We start from the raw sequence: 22827 nt of genomic DNA on the forward strand, positions 1-22827 counted from the left end.
GTCCTTATGATGGATGCTGCTTTCCTGTGACAGACCCTGTGGATGTGGGGAGAGCACGGCCTGGGTAGTGTGGGTCCTTATGATGGATGCTGCTTTCCTGTGACAGACCCTGTGGATGTGGGGAGAGCACGGCCTGGGTAGTGTGGGTCCTTATGATGGATGCTGCTTTCCTGTGACAGACCCTGTGGATGTGGGGAGAGCACGGCCTGGGTAGTGTGGGTCCTTATGATGGATGCTGCTTTCCTGTGACAGACCCTGTGGATACGGGGAGAGCACGGCCTGGGTAGTGTGGGTCCTTATGATGGATGCTGCTTCCCTGTGACGGACCCTGTGGATATGGGGAGAGCACGGCCTGGGGAGTGTGGGTCCTTATGATGGATGCTGCTTTCCAGTGACAGACCCTGTGGATATGGGGAGAGCACGGCCTGGGGAGTGTGGGTCCTTATGATGGATGCTGCTTTCCTGTGACAGACCCTGTGGATATGGGGAGAGCACGGCCTGGGTAGAGTGGGTCCTTATGATGGATGCTGCTTTCCTGTGACAGACCCTGTGGATATGGGGAGAGCACGGCCTGGGTAGTGTGGGTCCTTATGATGGATGCTGCTTTCCTGTGACACACCCTGTGGATAGGGGGAGAGCACGGCCTGGGTAGTGTGGGTCCTTATGATGGATGCTGCTTTCCTGTGACACACCCTGTGGATAGGGGGAGAGCACGGCCTGGGTAGTGTGGGTCCTTATGATGGATGCTGCTTTCCTGTGACACACCCTGTGGATAGGGGGAGAGCACGGCCTGGGTAGTGTGGGTCCTTATGATGGATGCTGCTTTCCTGTGACACACCCTGTGGATAGGGGGAGAGCACGGCCTGGGTAGTGTGGGTCCTTATGATGGATGCTGCTTTCCTGTGACAGACCCTGTGGATATGGGGAGAGCACGGCCTGGGTAGTGTGGGTCCTTATGATGGATGCTGCTTTCCTGTGACAGACCCTGTGGATATGGGGAGAGCACGGCCTGGGTAGTGTGGGTCCTTATGATGGATGCTGCTTTCCTGTGACAGACCCTGTGGATATGGGGAGAGGACGGCCTGGGTAGTGTGTCTCCTTATGATGGATGCTGCTTTCCTGTGACAGACCCTGTGGATCTGGGGAGAGCACGGCCTGGGTAGTGTGGGTCCTTATGATGGATGCTGCTTTCCTGTGACAGACCCTGTGGATATGGGGAGAGCACGGCCTGGGTAGTGTGGGTCCTTATGATGGATGCTGCTTTCCTGTGACAGACCCTGTGGATGTGGGGAGAGCACGGCCTGGGTAGTGTGGGTCCTTATGATGGATGCTGCTTTCCTGTGACGGACCCTGTGGATATGGGGAGAGCACGGCCTGGGTAGTGTGGGTCCTTATGATGGATGCTGCTTTCCTGTGACAGACCCTGTGGATATGGGGAGAGCACGGCCTGGGTAGTGTGGGTCCTTATGACGGATGCTGCTTTCCTGTGACAGACCCTGTGGATATGGGGAGAGCACGGCCTGGGTAGTGTGGGTCCTTATGACGGATGCTGCTTTCCTGTGACAGACCCTGTGGATATGGGGAGAGCACGGCCTGGGTAGTGTGGGTCCTTATGACGGATGCTGCTTTCCTGTGACAGACCCTGTGGATATGGGGAGAGCACGGCCTGGGTAGTGTGGGTCCTTATGACGGATGCTGCTTTCCTGTGACAGACCCTGTGGATATGGGGAGAGCACGGCCTGGGTAGTGTGGGTCCTTATGACGGATGCTGCTTTCCTGTGACACACCCTGTGGATATGGGGAGAGCACGGCCTGGGTAGTGTGGGTCCTTATGACGGATGCTGCTTTCCTGTGACACACCCTGTGGATATGGGGAGAGCACGGCCTGGGTAGTGTGGGTCCTTATGACGGATGCTGCTTTCCTGTGACACACCCTGTGGATATGGGGAGAGCACGGCCTGGGTAGTGTGGGTCCTTATGATGGATGCTGCTTTCCTGTGACAGTCCCTGTGGATATGGGGAGAGCACGGCCTGGGTAGTGTGGGTCCTTATGACGGATGCTGCTTTCCTGTGACAGACCCTGTGGATAGGGGGAGAGCACGGCCTGGGTAGTGTGGGTCCTTATGATGGATGCTGCTTTCCTGTGACAGACCCTGTGGATAGGGGGAGAGCACGGCCTGGGTAGTGTGGGTCCTTATGATGGATGCTGCTTTCCTGTGACAGACCCTGTGGATATGTGGAGAGCACGGCCTGGGTAGTGTGGGTCCTTATGATGGATGCTGCTTTCCTGTGACAGACCCTGTGGATATGGGGAGAGCACGGCCTGGGTAGTGTGGGTCCTTATGACGGATGCTGCTTTCCTGTGACAGACCCTGTGGATATGGGGAGATCACGGCCTGGGTAGTGTGGGTCCTTATGATGGATGCTGCTTTCCTCTGACAGACCCTGTGGATGTGGGGAGAGCACGGCCTGGGTAGTGTGGGTCCTTATGATGGATGCTGCTTTCCTGTGACAGACCCTGTGGATATGGGGAGAGCACGGCCTGGGTAGTGTGGGTCCTTATGATGGATGCTGCTTTCCTGTGACACACCCTGTGGATACGGGGAGAGCACGGCCTGGGTAGTGTGGGTCCTTATGACGGATGCTGCTTTCCTGTGACAGACCCTGTGGGTATGGGGAGAGCACGGACTGGGTAGTGCGGGTCCTTATGATGGATGCTGCTTTCCTGTGACAGACCCTGTGGGTATGGGGAGAGGGTCAAATCCACTACTTTGTGAAGGATTTTCTGTTCAAAGGTATTAGTGTTTCCATTCCAGGCAGTGAAGAGCCAGTCACTATACTCTCCACCACACATCTCTGGAAGTTTGTCAGAGTATCAGATGTCTTGCTGGATCTTCACTGGATTCTGAGGAAGTAGAGGTGCTGCCCTGCTTTCTTTGTAATTGCACTGATGTGCTGGGCCCAGGACAGATCCTCTGAGATGATAACACCGAGGAAGTTAAAGTTGCTGTCCCTCTCTACCTCTGATCCCCCCATGAGGTCTGGCTCATATACCTCTGGTTTCCTCCTCCTGGAGTCAATGGTCAGCTGCTTCATTTTGTTGACATTAAACTCACTCTGTCCTTGGGTACTGGTGCGATTGTCACCATTTTGAAGCAGCTGGGAACCTCCGATTCCAGCAGGGAGAGATTGAAGAATTCCTCGAACACTCCCACAGTTGGTTGGGACAAGTTTTCAGTTCCCTACCAGTTAGACCATCAGGGTCTGATGTCTTGTGAGGTTTCACCCTGTCTAACGATGTTCTGATGTCGACCTTCAAGTCCGAGATCACAGGGTCAACAGGAGCCACCGGGGTAGTTTTATTGCCCATTTCGAAGCGTGCATGAAAGCTCATCTGGGAGTGAAGCATCACAGCCATTCTTGATGTTGGGTTTTGCCTTGTAGGAAGTGATGGCCTGCAGACCCTGGATTAGCTGTTTAGGTTAAAATGTTGGCACTAAACTGAAGGGCCTGTACTGTGCTGGAGAGATCAATGTTCGATCTGTCAGACCCCGACTGAAGGTCAGGAGAGAGAGTGTAAAAGGAGCAGATTTGGGTCGGGCTGGTCATTTTCGGCTGTGCAGGTGCGGTAAGTGTCGGTATTGGAGGCTGAAACTCAGCTTGAAATAAAAGGAAGGGATGGTCAAGTGGAGAGGCCATTGTCAGACTGTGCCAGTGGAAGAGTGGAAAGTCTTCAGTGTGAACAGACAGAAGCACAGAGAAGAAGAGGGAAGCCTTTTTCAGTACAGAGTATTTAGGAAGGAATGCTCCTCCTGTCAGATGTGAGAATTCAGGTTACCTGACTGTTTCCCTGATGACTACATCTGCGGGAAGTGCACCCAACTTCAGTGCCTGACTGACCGGGTCATGGAGCTGGAATTGAATATAACAGGATCATCCGGGAAGCTGAAGGTTTTACAGATGAGAATTGTGAAAGGTGGTCACACCCAGAGTACAGGATTTGCACAGTAGATGAGTGACCACCAGGAGAGGTAAGGGGATGGGGAAGTCAGTGCAGAGTTCCCCTGTGGCTATTCCCCTCAGCAACAAGTATATCTCTTTGGATCCTGCTGGGGGACGACCCATCGGGGCACGGCAGGAGCAGTAGCCAGGCTGGTGGAACTGGCTGGCTCTGAGACTCCACAGGGAATAGTAACGTCAGGCAGTATGGCAATTGTAGGAGACTCGAAGACTGGGGGACAGAAAGGAGATTCTGCAGCCACAAGAGAGAGACCAGGATAGTGTGTGGACTTTCTGGTGCGAGGGTCTGGGATGTATTGGAGCGGCTGCAGGATATTCTCTAAGGGGAGGGTGAACAGCCAGAGCTCGTGGTGCATATTGGTACGAATGACAGAAACATAAAAGGGGAAGATGTCCTACGCAGTGAGTATATAGAGTTAGGAAAGAGCCGTCAAGAGAAGGACCTCCAGGGTAGCAGGTAATCTCCGGATTACTCCCAGTGCCACGGGCTAGTGCAGGTAGGAATGGGGTGATAGCACAGATGATGAGTGGCTGAAGAGATGGTGCAGGGACAGGGTTTCATGTTCTTTGATCATTGGAATCTTTTCTGGGGAAGGGGTGACCTATACAAGAGGGACAGGTTGTACCTGAGCTGGATGGGAACCAATATCCTGACCCGAAGGTTTGCTGATGCTACTCGGGAGAGTCTCAACTAGTTTTGCAGGGGGCTGGGAACTAAAGCCCCAGGTCAGTGATGGAAACATCGGACCAGTAGGTAGATGTTAGGGAAGGAATTGAAAAGCAGATTCGAAATAACAGGTATGATGGGTCAGGTTGTGTGAAGTTTGTATATGTTAATGCTTGGAGAATTATGGGTAAAGGTGATGAACTTAGAGCATGGATCAGAACATGGAACTACGATGTGGCCATGACTAAAACTTGGTTGAAAGAGGGGCAAGAATGGGTGATTTATGTATCAAGTTTTAATATTTAAGAAGATAGAGAAGGTGGTAAAAGAGGTGGTGATGGATGGGGGGAGTTGCACTACTAATCAGGGACAGTATCACAGCAGCACTCAGGGGAGACATAATGGAGGGGTCAGACTCTGAGTCCATTGGATAGAACTCAGGAATAGGAATAACACAGTGCAATCACACTGACGGGATTGAACAACAGGCGTTTCCCCCTACCGACTTGCCAATAGCCACCGGGACATTTAGGGGCAGATAGGTGATCAGATTAAGGAAATGTGTGAAAATAATAGGGTTGTTATCATGGTGGTTTCAACTTCCCTAATATGAACTGGGATTTTCTTCATGCAAGTGGGTGAGATGGAGAAGAATTTGTTAAAAGTATCCAGAAGGGTTTCATAAATCCACATATGTCCACATATGTGGACGGTCCATGGAGAGGAGGGGCTGTACTGGACGTGGTGTTGGGTAATGATCCTGGCCAGGTGTCTGACCTTTCAGTGGGTGAACAGTTAGGGAACAGTGACCACAACTCCTTAACTGTCAGGATAGCGATGGATAGGGACAGGTCTGGCCCTTGTGGGAGAGATTTAAATTGGAGTAGGGCAAATAATGTGGGCATTAGTCAGGAACTAAGGAGTGTTAATTGGGGACACCTTTTCTCTGGTAAGTCCACATCTGACACATGGAGGGTATTTAAAGATCAATTACACAGGGTACCGGAAAGATATGTGCCTGTTAGAAGGAAGGACAGAGGTGGAAAGATAAGAGAAGCTTGGATGTCCAGAGAGGTGATGAATTTTGTCAAGAAGCAAACATAAAACCTCTGAAGTCAGGATCAAACAAAACACATGAGGAGTATAAAGAAATCAAAAAAGAGCTAAAGAAGGGAATTCAGAAAGACAGGAGGGGCAAAGAAAAGTCCTTGGCAAGTAGGATTAAGGTAAATCCCAAGGCATTCTCTACATAAGTCAAGGAAGAGGATAACTAGGGAGAGGGTAGGACAACTCAAGGATTCTTTGCTTGGATGCAGAGAATGTGAGTGAGGTACTTAATGATCACTTTGCTTTAGTATTTACCAAGGAAAGGGATGTGGAGGACCAGGAGATCAGTGCTGAGTGTATAAATATGTTAGGGTGTTTAGAGGTCAAGGAAGAGGAAGTGTTGGGCCTCCTGATGGGTTTTAAGTTGAATAAATCCCCAGATCCCAATGGGATTTCTCCCAGGTTATTTTAGGAGGCAAGAGATGAGATTGCTGGGGCCTTGACCAGTATCTTCATGCCTTCTCTTACCACAGGTGAGATCCCAGAAGACTGGTGAGTAGCTAATATTGCACCTCTGTTTAAAGAATGAAACAAGGGAAAATCATGGGAACTAGAGACTCAAACATGAGGAAATCTGCAGATGCTGGAAATTCAAACAACACACACAAAATGCTAGTGGAACACAGCAGGCCAGGCAGCATGTATAAGGAGAAGCACTGTCGACGTTTTGGGCCAAGACCCTTCATCAGTGCTACTCCTTATAGATTCTGCCTGGTCAGCTGTGTTCCACCAGCATTTTGTGTGGGAGCTATAGACTGGTGAGTCTCACCCCACTATCATCAGACTCTTGAACAAACATCTGGTCTGATAGGAGGATCTGTCCTGGGACCAGCACGTAAGTGTCATTACAAAGAAGGTTATGGCAGCTCCTTTACCTTCTGAAATATTTTCCACAGATACAGTCTGTCACCTAAAACTGACCAACTTCTATAGATGTGTGGTGGAGACTATTTCTGACTGGTTACAGCACGGCCTGGTATGGAAACACCAATGACCAAGATCAGAACAGTAGTGAATACAGCCCAGTCCATCACAGGAAAAGCCCTCCCCACCATTAAACACATCTACAAGCAGCATCCATCATCAAGGACCCCACCATCCAGTCCATGCTGTCTTCTCACTGCTGCCATCGGGAAGGAGGTACAGGAGCCTTAGCTCCCACACTACCCCTCAAACCATCAGGCTCCTGAACCAGTGTGGATAATGTCAATATTTATCTCAGTGTTTCTTAAATACCCCTAATATATCTGACTCTACCACCACCCCTGGCAGGATGTCCATGCGCCCACAATTCTCTGTGTGTAAAAAATATAAAGAAAAAACCTTAGCTTTGAAAATTATGGCCCCTGGTATTAGCCACATCCATCCTGGGAAATAAATAGCTGGCTGTCCATTCGATCCATTCCTCTTCCCATCCTTTACACCTTTATCAAGTCCCCTCTCATCCTCCTTCACTCCAGTGATAAAAGCCTGAGCACACTCTCGAAAGCTTCCACATCCTTCCCATAATGAGGTGAGCAGAACCACCCAACCCAGTCTGCCCTGACACACATGGGGAGCAGGGAAACATTGTAAAGGCCACGGTGGGGAGGAAGGGAATGGGGAAGAGTGAAGGAGAATGGAGGGGTAGGAGGGGAAAGACTGGGGTGGAGGGAATACCATGGGGAGAGGAAGGAGAGTTGGGAGGGGACATCCACAGTACATCTATAGAAATCTGCTGTCTCTTCAATTATAATTTACTATTGTAAACTGATTATTATTAGATTATTAAAACATAAATTATTAGAGTATTATAATTACTGTGGAAAGGAGAAGTACAGACAGACATTGTTTACACTTCTTGCTGCCTCAGTAAAGCAGCCAGCGTAATCAAAGACCCCACCCCGGACATTCTCTCATCTCCCCCTCCCATCGGGCAGTAGATACAAAAGTCTGAAAGCACATACCACGAGGCTCAAGGACAGCTTCTACCCCCACTGTCATCAGACTCTTGAACAGACATCTTGTACGATAAGAGGATCTGTCCTGGGACCAGTATGTAAGTGTCATTACAAAGAAGGCATGGCAGCTCCTCTACTTTCTGAGAAGTTTGCACAGATTCAGTCTGTCACCTAAAGCTTTGACCAATTTCTATAGATGTGTGGTGGAGACTATTTCTGACTGGTTGCATCACAGTCTGGTATGGAAATGCCAATGCCCAAGATCAGAAAAGTAGTGGATCCAGCCCAGTCCATCACAGGAAAAGCCCTCCCCACCATTAAACACATCTACAAGCAGCATCCATCATCAAGGACCCCAGCATCCAGTCCATGCTGTCTTCTCACTGCTGCCATCGGGAAGGAGGTACAGGAGCCTTTGGTACCACATCAGCGAGTTAATACCCTTCAAACCATCAGGATCCTGAATCAGTTTGGATAACTTCAATTCCTATTTCAGTGTTTCTTAAATGCCCCAATATATCTGACTCTACCACCACCCTGACAGGGCTGCTTGTAGGTGTCTTTAATGGTGAGGACGGCTTTTCCTGTGATGGACTGGGCTGCATCCACTACAGTTCTGATCTTGGGCATTGGTGTTTCCAGACCAGGCTGTGATGCAACCAGTCAGAAATTCTCTCTGTTTACAGAACTGACTTCTGACATCCAGCTGATACTTTCCTCCAGTCACCTTAAAATTATGCCCCTGGTATTAGCTAAATATTTATTAATTTATTGAGATACAGAGTGGAACAGACCCTACTTGTCCTTCCAGCAATGCCCCTGTTTATTCCTTCACCTCATCACGATGCAATTTACAATGTCCAATTAACCTACCAACCAGTACGCCTTTGGAATTTGTGAGGAAACTGGGACACCTGGAGGAAACCCACATGGTCACGGGGAGAACATATAAACTCCTTACAAGCAGTGGTGAGAACTGAACCCGGGTCACTGGTACTGTAAAACGTTGTGTTTACCACTATACCACCATGCAGCCCCCTGGTGTGAGCCTCTTCCACCCTGGGTGTCCACTCCATCTATGCCTCTTACCATCCTGTAGACCTCCATCATGTCACCTCTCACTCAATTAATTATCCTAAGACATTAATCCCAGCAACATCCTGGTAAATCTCCTCTGTACACTCTCTAAAGCTTCCACATCCTTCCTATACTGATGTGACCACAAGCACACATGCCCTGCCACCTATGGAAACCAGGTGAAGATTGTAAAGGGAGATGGAAGAGAATGGGGTACAGTGAAGGAGAATGGAGAGGTAGAAGAGGAAAGAGTGGGATGGAGGGAAGTTGGAAAGGCGAGAGGAATGAGAGTTGAGAGGAGGCAACAGGGGAGAGGTAACAGAAGGAGACCGGAGGTTGGGATGAGAGAAGGGTCTGGTGTATAGGATGAAGATAGGGGACTGGATGGGAGGAGGGGTGCTGAAAGGGAGCTTCCTTGGGGAGGAGAGGTAAGGAAGTTTCTGGAAGTTTCCCTCTAAGACACCCACTCCCCTGACTTGTAAATACATTGCTGTTCTTTCAGTGTCACTGGAACAAAACCCTGCAAATCCAAAACATCATTGTGGGTGTCCCTACACATCAAAGACTGCAGCAGTTCAAGAAGTCAACTCACCACCACCACCATCATGGGCACCTCTGATGGAGCAGTTTATCATTGGCTCAGCCTCTGCAACTCTCACTGGAGATGAATTAAAAAAAAACAAAATTATTTGTGCCCAGTGGTTGCTGAGGGTGGAAGTACAGACGGGGGTTGTGGTTGGCAGAGAAAGAGGATGGGGAACGTGAGCTGTACATTAACACTGAACATCGTTCTGTCCCTCAGTCATAGACTCCGCACTCGGTGATCCGTGTGTAACCCACACCGTCCTGGATCAGCCCTGGAGGAGCACGGATTGTTACCACACAGTGTGTACCGGTGGACAATGGATGGATGATGGAAATCTTGAAGTGGGATGGTACCGATTTAACAGGTAAAGTGAGGAGATAATCACTGAGAAACTGGACACAGAAGGGGAATGTAAACAGGGGAACAAGGGATGTGTGAATGTGAAATGCAGGGAGACCGGGATCATCAGTGACTACACTGAGATGGGGAGTAAATACAGGGAGAGGGGAGATCCCACATTCTCAGGGTAGAGACAAGGGGGAGGTACAACAGAGAAGGAATTCCCAGGAATGGGGTGTTATTAACCAGAGACAGGGTACAGACAGGGTGAGTGTAATTTCCCATCTCTCTGAGTGAATAAGCCTCCTCAGATCAGGGACTGACTCTCCGATTGTTGTTTCAGTTCTGGAGGATGGAAGATTCCCGAGACGGTCGTTCCACAGGGTCGCTGCTCCGGGGAGAACCCAGGCTGGTTAAACGGTAGGGTCAGAGTTTACATCAGTGGGGCTCAGGTTTTTTCGGAGAAGGTCAGACTGATGACCCGGATCCCTTTAGATACGAACACAGAACTCCACTTCCCTGCGAGGACTTCCCACAGTCACCCAGACCACACTCCGGACCTGTATCCTCATGGAGTTTGGTGGAGGAGCTCCAGCTTCCTGGAGATTCCCAGGAGTTGGGCTGTGGTTCCATGGATTCAGAGCTGGTGAATTCTCTGACTGTCGGTGAAATTTTTACAGTGATTTTGTCTGGGCTTTGCAGCTAAACCTGAGTTTGGGAACATCAGGGGTGGGGCTTCACAAACTGTCAGTCACATCAGGGGCGGGGCTTCAACAATGTCAGTCACATGATGGGTGGGGCTTCACCTGATTTCAGTCACATAGGAGAGGGACAACAGCATCTGTCAACCACAGCTGGATCTGCATCTCTTCAGAGGCCCCTAGCATCGACACGGAACCTGATCTCCCTGAGAGATCTCCCCATAGTCGCTCAGACCACACTATGTATCATCATGGAGTCCAGTGTAGCAGTACTGACTTCCTGGAGTTGGGTTACAGAACCCATCTGACCACAGAACCCATTCTGGATAATTCCTGGCAGGGGTTCAATGGCCACAGACTCATTTCAGTGGTGGGGCAATCTCCAGGGAGTTGGGAGAGTCTGCAGACATCATCGTCCACCAATTAGTGGGATAAATTAATGGTTGCCATGGTAATGTAGCGGTTAGCACGTCGCTATTACGGATCGGGACGTCGGAGTTCAGAGTTCAATTACAGCATCATCTGTTCTCCCACCGTCTATACAGGTAGGTTAATTGGTCATTGTAAATTGTCCCATGATGAGGTTTGGGTTAATTGGGGTTGTTGAGGGTTACTTGGGTGGTGTGGCTCGAAGGGTCAGAAGACCTTACTCTGTGCTTTATTGCCAAATAGATAAATAATAAATTTAATTTACTAAACATTCAGTTCAATTGTGGAGAAAACATCAGAAATAGGAATAATACTGCAAGCTACAGACCAGTGTGTCTCAGGTCAGTGGTGGGGAAGTTAGTGGAGCAGATTCTTATGGATTAAATTAATGATCATTTGGAAGGTCATTGGTGAGTTAGGGACAATGAATGAGTCTTTCTTTGTGTGGGGCAAGTCATGTCTTACTGACTTGCTTGAGTTTTGTGAGGAGTTGACAGAGGTGATTGATGAAAGTAGAGCTGTGGATGTTGTCTTCAGAGAATTTGGACCATAGGCTCATCAGACAGAGGAGCAGATTTTGGCCACTTTGCCCTTTGAGTCTGCTCTGCCATTCCATCATGGCTGATTTACTGTCCCCCTCAACCCCATTCTCATGCCTTCTTCCGTAACCTTTGACACCCTCATGGAATAAGAACCTATCAACCTCAACTTTAAGTATACCCAATGACGTGACTTCCACAGCCATTTGTGGCAATGAATTTCACAGAATCACCACCCTCTGTCTAAAGAAATTCATCCTCATCTCTATGCTAAAGGGAGATTCGTGTGTTCTGAGGCTGTGCCCTCTGGTCCCAGACTCCCCCACTATAGGAAACATCCTCTCCATGTCCACTCCATCCAGGCCTTTCAATATTCGATAGGTTTCAGTGAGATCCCCCAGACGTTTGACAAGGTCCCTCATGGGAGGCTCATTCAGAAGATGAAGGTGCTGCTGTGGGGAGGGTGGGGTGGAGAGGAAGAGGGCAGCAGCTCAGTGCTGACTGAGGCCGGACCGGACCGTGGGTTGTGAACCACTGATTTACAGTGGGTCCTGATTCACATTCCCCGCTGTACTGTGGGACCAGGTACATTTTACAGTGTTTATAAATCTCATTCCAGGTCCCCATCCCAACGTGGGAGAGGGGGAGGTGACCAGGACCGTCTGCTTCACTCACGCTCAAGCCTTCTGTCACTATAGCCAGGAGATCCAGGTGAAAAACTGCTCTGGTTACTTTGTGTATCGGCTGAAGGCCACACCCAGGCAACGTGCTGTGTACTGTACAGGTAGGTCACCGTTCCCCAGTGACACCGCAGTGTGGTAGTTGTGGGGAAATTCTGGGACGTCCTGTGTCACCAACACACACCACGGGCTGAGTTTTCCAGTCGGCTGCCCTGCCCGTGGTCTGTGATCACCTTTCCCGTATCCCCCTTCACACCGGGGTCAGAATGAAACTGCCCAGTCTGACCTGTGACAGAGATCATAGAACACAGAACAGTACAGCACAGCACAGGCCCTTCGGCCCACAATGCTGTGCAGACCTACTCTGAGATCAATCTAACCCTTCCCTCCTACATATTTTTGTCATCCACATACCTATGAGTTTGTTAAATGCCCCGAATGTATCTGTCTTTACCACCGCCCCTTGCAGGGTGTTCCACACACCCACCCCTCTCCACCCTATACTATACTTCAGGAAGAATCAGGATCTGGGTGAGGGATGGACAGCGTCCTCACTGAGGGTGGCGGCAGGGTTACGTGTTCAGTGTCACGGGAATTAGAAACGTGGGCTTCAGGGATCACTGACTGGGTCTGGCCTGATCAAATGGGTCGTGTTAGGATGGATGGATGAGGGATCGGACAATGATCATTGTGTGTTGGGGGTGGTGGGAAACACCGAGAGGGCCAAGGCCCCAGTGGCCGGGTGGGAACTCACTGGATACCTGGTGCGTCCATGGAAGTTAGTGATATTGGGGAGCACTGTGATACCGGAAGTGTACAGACCCACAGCTGGACAGTGCAGGTCAGGAATCAGTGGTCGGATCATTGAAGGAAATGCTGATCCCCGTGTTGATCACTGAACTTCGTCCCAAAGTGTCATAGTGTCTGGGAGAGGGAGGGATGGAGTGTCTAACAGGAGAAAGATGGAGTGAATGGCGAGAGTTGTGTCTGTGAGGTGGGGTAGATTTGAATGGAGGGATTTCCGTGTCTCAGGAGGGATGGATAGTAAAGAGTGAGGGATGGGAAGTGTTATGAAAGAAGAGGGTTGATTGAAGAGGGAGGAGTGAATGACACGGACGGACTATGTGGGGTTAGAGGTTTGAACTCGTGGGAACCCAGAAAGCAATGACTGGAGAACCTGGGCTGGGTTTGTTCACCACACGATCTGGTGTCAGTGGAGGAGATTGTCGAAGGGAATGTTCCTCTTCCTGTTCAATCCCTGAACTTCATTCTGACTCGGGCTGAGGACAATGACTGATGTTCAGGAGGGAGAGTCAGTGGAGGGAGACTGAGTGTGTCAGGGTCATTGAGTTAACCCCTCTCCCCCACCTCCTGTCCCAGTCTGACATCCGAATTTGACGATTACACTCTGCCAACCGCTGTTAATTTCTTCATTTAATTTCCAGATCCACCGAATTCCAAAGGGACCAGCCAGAAGCCGTCCTCTGGCCCAAAGGAAGAGACATGCTCAGGTATCAGGTCTTGTTTGATAGAGGGGAGGGTGGGGGTGTCTTCAGTCCAGTTTGGATCCCAGTCACACCCTGTGACACCACCCACAATATTCAGGAGCAAATACAGTCACAGTGTTGGGAGAGGCCTCATTAAACCCTTCTCGTAGTTAGTGTAAATGTCTCAGACCCACCTTTGTGTACAGGTGTGTACAGCTCCTCATTCCACACCTACCTCGCTCCACTCCACCTTCCCTCTCTGACAGTCTGTGCGTCTCATCTCCGAGGGTCACTGATACTCAGCATTAGACCCGGACAGTCTACCTCCCTGTTCGCCCACTGCCAAAGTCAGCTTACCCCAGCTCCTCCCCACTACCCCCTACCCCCTCTCCCTCACCCGAGGTTTGTACAGATGTCATGGTCTTGCATTCTCTGGAGTCGATGAGCCTGTTTCACTGACCTCACCCCCACCACCACCCTCACACTGGGGGTTTGCTGCCTCTGGACCTGCTCCGGCAAAGGTCTGACTGAGGACTTTTCTCAATCTTCCAGTGAAGGGGCTCCCGTCAAAGGACGAGTGTAAGGAGATGATCAACAGTGCCCAAGTGTTCATCATTGGGAAGAACAACCTGGGAAACCCCGAGGAGCAAGAGGCCTACCTCCGTCAGGTGAGAGATGTAGTCAACATTTATTCCCAGGCTGGAGATTGTGGTTCATGTGGCTTTGGTCATTCCTGTTCAATGAGCAGTGACTGTCCCTTCCCGATAAACGGTGAATGACTCAACCCAGAAACGGTGACACCTGAGTCACCGGCAACTCTCTGTTTTCCATCACCACCCAACGTAAGAGATAAGAGCAGAATTGGGCCTTTGACCCCATCACCTCTCCCCTCAACCCCTTTCTCACGCTTTCTCTCCAAAACCCTAACCCTCTTATTGATAAAGAAACTATCGATCTCTGTATAAATACACCAAGTGATTTGACTCCACCACCAACTGTGGCAAAAAAATTCCACAAACTCACCTCAGTTTCAAAGAGACGTCCCTTTCCTGAGAGGTGTGTCCTTGGATCCGGGAGTCCCTCACTCACATCAAAACCCTTTACACATCCGCCCCATCCAGGCCTTTCAATATCCGGTAGTATCAGTGAGATTTCACCCCCCCCCCCCACCCCCCACCCCCCATCTTCTGAACTCCAGCCCAGAGACCTCAAACACTCCTCATAAGTTAAGCCTTTCATTCCTGGGATTAATCTCCCCCAACTCCCTGTCACTGCTCCACATTTACAAAGTTTGCCCTTCCCCATTTATTATTTGCTCTGTTCCCAGACGTCACTGGGTTTCAAAGTTCAAAGTAAGTTTATGATCAAAGTACTGTACGTCTCTGTCACCCCCTGAGATTTGTTTTCTTGTAGGCATACTCAATAAATCTATGGGATAATAACAGAATCAGTGAAAGTCTGCCCAACCAGGGTGTTCAACCAACGTGCAGAACTCAACAAACTGTGCAAATGTAAAAAGAAGAAATAATAACAATAATAAATAAATATCAGGAACATGAAGAGTGAGTCCCTGAAAGTGAGTCCCTGAAAGTGAGTCCATTGTTTGTGGGATGCAGTGGGTATTATTTCCCAGATTTAAGGGGGAATCTGTGATTTGTGGATATAATGTAGGGAACGCACGGTCATACACATTGGCAGAAGGAATAAAAGCATGGACTATTTATTAAATGGGGAGGAAATTGAAAACTCAGTGACTTGGGAGACCTCCTGCAGGATTCCCCAGAGGTTAACTTGCAAGTTGAGTCGGTGGTAAGGAAGGCAAATGCAATGTTAGAATTCATTTCAAGAGGACAAGAATGCAAAAGCAAGGATGTAATGCTGAGGTTTTATAAGACATTGGTCAGACTACACTTAGACTATACAAAAGGTGTACTACCATTGGAGAGGACCCAGAAGCGGTTCACTAGATTGATATTAGGAATGAAAGGGTTAACACTTTGAGGCATGTTTGATGTCTCCAGACCTATACTCACTGGAGTTTAGAAGAATGAGGGGAGAATCTCATTGAAACCTATCGAATATTGAAAAGCCCAGAGAGAGTGGATGTGGAAAGGATGTTTCCTATTGTGGGGAGTGTAGGACAAGAGAGCACAGCCTCAGGATTGAGGTCATCCGTTCTGAACAGGGAACAGGAAAAATGTCTTTAGCCAGAGGGTGGTGAATCTGTGGAGGCTAAGTCATTGAGTATATTTACGGAGGAGGTTGATAGGTTCTTGACGAAGCAGAACGTCAAAGGTAATGGAAAGAAGGCAGAAGAATGGGGTTGAGAGGGACAATAAATCGGCCATGATGGAATGGCAAAGCAGACTCAAGGGACTAAAATTCCCAACTCTGCTCCAATGTCTTATGGTTCCGGAGCCTAATGGTTGTAGAGTAATAACTGTTCCTGAAACTGGTGGTATGGGACAAAACGCTCCTGTAACTCCTTACCGGTGGCAGCAGTGAGAAGCGGCCTGGCCTGGATTGTGGGGCTCCTTGATGGTGGATGCTGCTTTCTTGTGGCAGTGCTTCCTGTAGGTGTGCTCGAAGATGGGGAGAGCTTTTCCTGTGATGGACCAGGCTGCATTCAACACTTTTCACAGTCTATTCCATTTCTGGGCATTTACCCCATTACCACCGGCTATTCAGAGACCCACCCCACCAGTCTAGTTTAGACATTCTGTGTTAGTTTCCCTGCAAAGATATTGGTTTCTCTTGGGTTCAAGTTCAACCCGTTCTCTTGTACAGTTTGTGTCTGTCCCAGAAGAGATCCAGGAACCTGAATCCCTACCGAGTGTACAAGCCGCAGAGCCACAAAGTCATCTGACCTACCGTTCTGTTTCAGTCCTCACTGGCAGAGTGAACCGGAGATCATTACCCTCGAGATCCTCCTCCTTCCCCAACACCCTCTGCTCATTCCACAGGATCTCATCCCTTCTTCTACAAACTGTATGTCGTTGGTAACAGATTGTACAGTGACCTCTGGTTGTTTGCCATAACACGAAGACATAGGAGCAGAAATAGCCATTTGGCCCATCGTGTCTCAGTATTATTTATTTACGTTTTTTATTTGAACAGAATATCATTTACAGTTCATTGTCAGTCTGTGTGTAGTTTTTCATTAATTTTGTTGTATTTTGCTGTTTGACTCTAAATTGCATCAAGAAAATGAATCTCAGGTTTGTATATGGTGACATATACCTACTTTGAGAATAAATTTACTTTGAACGTTGAACCTTTATGCCTTTTGTTGAGGCAACTGGGTTAACCAGAAACAGCTTTTCCTTAAGCTGCTCCCCTCATCTGGTCTGGCTGCTGGGGAGGGAGTGAACGGGATTCCACTCGACGTGCTGGGGGAGCGGGTGGGGGCGATTTCCCACACTGTCCAGACAAACCGATTTGCATGCTTGTGAGGAAGAGGGTTCCCCTGGTGTGGGGGAAAATGATTCCTGTGGGTGGGGGTGAGGGGCGGATGGTTATTTTAGATGAATGGGAATTGTCTGATTTGGAAGGAATGGAGTTTTCCTGGTGTAGTTCTTGGTGTGGAGGAGAAGGGAATCTCCCGGTGGTAAGTGATGGATTCTGTAGGTGATGAGGGGAGGATCTCTCTGCTGTCCTGACCCCCCACACAGTGCGGTCTAACTGTGTTTCTTCACCATTGACACCCCTGTCCACAGGTGCGTGAGATGCTGATCGAACAGCTCCCCTGCAAGCACGTCCTGTCCAAGAGTGAACACGACAATGGGGGAGGGAAGTGAGAAGGAAGGTGTCAGATTGTGGTCTTCCAACGTATCACAGGCTGATGGACGGTGGTGATGTGTGTGAGGTGTTTGTGTGGTGTGGAGTGGGGCACGAGGTGGTGGTTGTTGTGGGGTGTGTGGGAAGATGGTGGGAAGTTTAAATGTCAGTGAAATATCTGCATGAGCATGTATCTGGTTGTTCTTCTGTCATCTCTGTAGCTTATTAACAAGCAAGTTACTCTTCTGTTAGTTACTGATTTGAATTATTTCTCAGTTCAATGTAATAATGGCTTTAATCCAAGTAATGAAAGACACATTTGTGTTCATGTAATGTGGCTCCAATTATTTCTGTATTTCTTATGCATCCAATGATATTGTGTTACTGGAGGATGTACCACTGTTTTACTTCTACATTGATCAGTTATTAAAATTAATACAATAAAGACATTTAATTATTTTTTAAACCGTCAACTTTGGATAAGGCCTTTTTAATTTGGAAAACCAAGGGAATAACTTTTTCAGAATTGTTTTTAGGTGATTGTTTAATTTGATTTGATTTAATACTCTTCCAATTTATTTTTTGAAGTTTTAGATTTGATCAGAAAGTCTTTCTTCCTTATTTTTGGTCGTATCCTCAGAATGGACTGCCCAGTCCCATTTTTTCTCTTTTATGTTTAGTGTAGTGGTTTTTTTCCTTTTTCAATCAATAATTTAAAGTTTTCTTTTCTTTCTTCATGAACTGATAAGAGAATTAGTTGTCTTCTTTTTTATTATATATTACATACTAGCTTAACACTATGTATGATTTTGATAATGTCTATTTCTCTTTCTGTATTATTATCGATATACATATTTGAGATCATTCTCCTCCTGTCTGTATCTATGCTCATTTTAAATCAATAAAAAGATTGACAAAGAAAGAAGAAGAAAGACACAACATATTCATGCACATGTTGCCAGATAACTTGCTGACAAAGGAGACCAACCTGCACAGATGACAGTGTTGATATTGGTGACAGTGAGGGTAGTCTAAGGTTACCAGAAAGCATAGGAGCAGAATTAGGCCACTCGACCCATCAGTTCTGCTCTCCCATTGCATCATGGCTGATTTGTTATGCCTCGCATCCCCATTCTCCTGCCTTCTCCCCGTAACCTTACTAATCAAGAACCTATCAACCTCCATTTTAAATAAACCAAATGACTTGTCCTCCACAGGCATCTGTAGCAATGAATTCCCCAGATTCGTCACCCTCTGGATAAACAAAATCCTCCTCGTATCTGTCCCAAAGAGGTATCTATCTGTTCTGAGGCTGTGGCCTCTGGTCCTAGACTCCCCGACTATAAGAAACATCCTCTCCATGTCCACTCGATCCAGGTCTTTCAATATTCAATTGGTTTTAATTAGATCCCCCCTCACTCTTCTAAACTCTAGCCAGTGAGGGACCAGAACCATTAAACGCTCCTCATACGGTACTCCTTTCATTACCAAGATTATCCACATCCCCGGTGTATCCTCTGATGGATATCTTTATTGTCCGCAAATCCACAATTTTGACGTCACGTGAAAAAAAATACGAAAAAACAACCCATTTACAGTTTCATGCAAATCAGAGAACATAGAACAGTACAGCAAAGTACAGCCCCTTTGGCCCCATACCTGCCAACCCATTAACTTACTCCAGGATCAATCTAACCCTTCCCTCCAACAAGTCCTGCACGGTTCTATCACCCAAGTGCTTATCTAAGAGTTTCTTAAATGTCCCTAATGTATTTGCCTCTACCAACACCCCTGGCAGGGTGTTCCATGCACCGACCACTCTGTGTGGAAAGAGAAACTTACCTTCCCCCTTATACTTTCCTCAAATCACCTTAATATTCTGCCCCCATGTGTTGTCCATTTCTGTCCAAGGAAAAGTGTCTTTGGCTGTCCACTCGATCTGTGCCTCTTCTCATCTTATTCACTTTAGCAATCCGTCTCTCGTCCTCCTTCTCTCCAGAGAGAAAAGCCCTCGCTCCCTCAACCTTTCCTCAGAAGAAATGCTTTCTAATCCCGGCAGCATCCTGGTAAATCTCCCCTGCACCCTCTCTAAAGTTTCCTCACCCTTCCTATTGTAATGCCCTGGTACACATCTTTACTGTGATGCTGTAGGTAATTCGTTTCACCGCTCTGTAAGAGGGTCTGTTCTGCTTTCGGCCTGTCTGGGTTATTGTTGAAGATGAGGGACGATGTGGAATGTGTGTCATCCAGTCAGCGGGAGGTTTTCTTGCTGAGGGGACAATAAGGTTGGTCTTGGGCTTCTGTTCGAGAGGAGATGAAAAGAGAGAAGATACTTCGGAGAACCGGTTATAGCATACGATCTGTGGGAGACCCGTTTGTTTGAACATAGAAATTTGCAGCACGTTACAGGCCCTTCGGCCCACAATGTTGTGCCGACCATGTAACCTACTGTAGAGACTGCCTCGAATTTCCCTAGCGTATAGCCCTCTATTTTTATAAGCTGCGTGTACCTGTCTAAGAGGCTCTTAAAAGACCCTATCATATCCGCCTCCACCACCATCTCTGGCAGTGCATTCCACACACCCGCCACTCTCTGTGTAAAAAACTTAACCCTGACATCCCCTTGGTACCGAATTCCAAGCGCCTTAAAACTATGCCCCCCCGTGTTAGCCATTTCAGCCCTGGGAAAAAGCCTCTGGCTATCCACACAACCAATTCCCCTCATCATCTAATACACCTCTATCTGGTCACCTCTCATCCTCCGTCACTCCAAGGAGAAAAGGCCCAGTACACTCAACCTATTCTCATAAGGTACGCCCTCCCATCCTTGTAAATCTCCTCTGCACTCTCTCTATATCGAGCGAGATGGATTGGAGTGACATTCGGAAGGTGGTGTGGCCTTTCACGTGAACCGAGGGCCCAGCGCGTGACTGACAGAGAAGTTCAAGCTGAGCTCCAACTTGTGCATATTTGACTGTTTGATTAGAATGGGCCCTTTTCTTTTTGTTATTCTTTACGAACCCTTCAGTTAAGATTCATGAATAGAATTCCTTTAATCGTATGCAGTGTACTGTCTGTTATTTCGTGGCATTAATTTGTGACAGGGTAACAACTGACACAGCATCCACACAAACCGAGGTTTGAGGTGGGATCAAGCACGCCTCAATCTCACGAGTTTGGTGGGGTCGGAGGTCATCTTCCCTACACTTACACAGCCAAGGATACCGGGGTGTTCCATTGTGGGGTATCGTCCGGGATCGATTTCATTGGATGCAGTGTGATTGCCCTGAGCATTGATCCAGTGGGTTGTGTGTTTAAGTCTGTGTTAAGCTATAGTCCGGGAAAGTGATTACGATACGTGGTTATGGATGCTGCAGGGATGGAGCGGAGGTTTGATAAAATGGCGGCAAAGACTTTCTTCTAGTCCAGACCAGCACTGACATAACGGCAGTAGAAATGCCTGGTACCAATGGAGCCCCGGGAGAGGGGGGCCAGAGGCTGTCCCTACTTCCCGGGAGGAGGGGAGTGAAGGTGAGTGTGCGGAATCGGACTTTGTTCTAGTCCGGACCAGCACTGACGTAAGGGCAGTAGAAATGCCTGGTACCAATGGAGCCCCGGGAGAGGGGGGCCAGAGGCTGTCCCTACTTCCCGGGAGGAGGGGAGTGAAGGTGAGTGTGCGGAATCGGACTTTGTTCTAGTCCGGACCAGCACCAACATAACGGCAGTAGAACTGCCTGTTACTAATGAGGCCCCGGGAGAGGGGGCCAGAGGCTGTCCCTACTTCCCGGGAGGAGGGGAGTGAAGGCCAGTGTGCGGAATCAGACTTTGTTCTAGTCCGGACCAGCACCAACATAACGGCAGTAGAACTGCCTGTTACTAATGAGGCCCCGGGAGAGGGGGGCCAGAGGCTGTCCATACTTCCCGGGAGGAGGGGAGTGAAGGCCAGTGTGCGGAATCAGACTTTGTTCTTGTCCGGACCCGCACTGACATAACGGCAGTAGAAATGTCTGGTACCAATGGAGCCCCGGGAGAGGGGGCCAGAGGCTGTCCCTACTTCCCGGGAGGAGGGGAGTGAAGGCCAGTGTGCGGAATCAGACTTTGTTCTAGTCCGGACCAGCACTGACATAACGGCAGTAGAACTGCCTGGTACTAATGAGGTCCCGGGAGAGGGGGGCCAGAGGCTGTCCCTACTTCACAGGAGGAGGGGAGTGAAGGTGAGTGTGCGGAATCAGACTTTGTTCTTGTCCGGACCCGCACTGACATAACGGCAGTAGAAATGCCTGGTACCAATGGAGCCCCGGGAGAGTGGGGCCAGAGGCTGTCCCTACTTCACAGGAGGAGGGGAGTGAAGGCCAGTGTGCGGAATCGGACTTTGTTCTAGTCCGGACCAGCACTGACATAACGGCAGTAGAACTGCCTGGTACTAATGAGGTCCCGGGAGAGGGGGGCCAGAGGCTGTCCCTACTTCACAGGAGGAGGGGAGTGAAGGTGAGTGTGCGGTATCAGACTTTGTACTTGTCCGGACCCGCACTGACATAACGGCAGTAGAACTGCCTGGTACTCATGGGGCCCCGGGAGATGGGGGCCAGAGGCTGTCCCTACTTCCCGGGAGGAGGGGAGTGAAGGTGAGTGTGCGGAATCAGACTTTGTTCTAGTCCGGACCAGCACCGACATAACGGCAGTAGAAATGCCTGGTACCAATGGAGCCCCGGGAGAGTGGGGCCAGAGGCTGTCCCTACTTCACAGGAGGAGGGGAGTGAAGGCCAGTGTGCAGAATCAGAAGCCGAGTTTTCCGCAGCTGGGGACAGAGACTTTGAGGACAAGTTGCTCTCGTTTCTGCGGAGCGACGGGAAGGAGTGGTCTGATGTAGAAGGTCCAATGAGTCCTCCAGCGAGGGCTGAGCATTCTGAGTTGGTAGCGGCCCTTACCTCCCTGGGGAATAAATGGCAGAATGCCCAGGTTCAAAGTCCCAGCTATCGTAGGCTCAGCCTGTTCTCGGGAACGAAGCCCCACCCCTAAAGGTGAAGAGGAGGTTGAGTGGCAGTGCTCTGATGATGAAAAAGACAGCGACTGGTTGAAAGTTTGGCGGGGCCGGCTGTTCTAGTGAGATATGTAAAGACACAGAACCCCTTTGCTACCTCTGTGGCCCACATGCAAACGCTAGAAAAGGTGTTTGGCGCGATGGGAAGCACATTGGAGCTCATGACGGGGTTTCAGAACATGTTTCAGCAGAAGGGGGAGAAACTTTCTGCCTACATTTTGGGCTGGAGAGGCAGATAAATTGCTTGCGGAGTAGTGGGCCATTCAAACGGCTGAGGTGAATCAGTTAAGAATGGACCAAGTGGTGAAAGGTGCCCATTCACCAGACCTGATCACTTGGGGTCTCCGACTGTCTCGTAAGACGCGACCCTCCCCTCCCTCGTTTGTCGAGCTGATCAGAGAAGTAAGAGAGGAGGAGAATGTGATGGAGACGTGGGA

The sequence above is a fragment of the Hemitrygon akajei genome, unplaced genomic scaffold (genome assembly GCF_048418815.1).
Source record: "Hemitrygon akajei unplaced genomic scaffold, sHemAka1.3 Scf000151, whole genome shotgun sequence".
In the NCBI taxonomy this organism is placed as follows: domain Eukaryota; kingdom Metazoa; phylum Chordata; class Chondrichthyes; order Myliobatiformes; family Dasyatidae; genus Hemitrygon; species Hemitrygon akajei.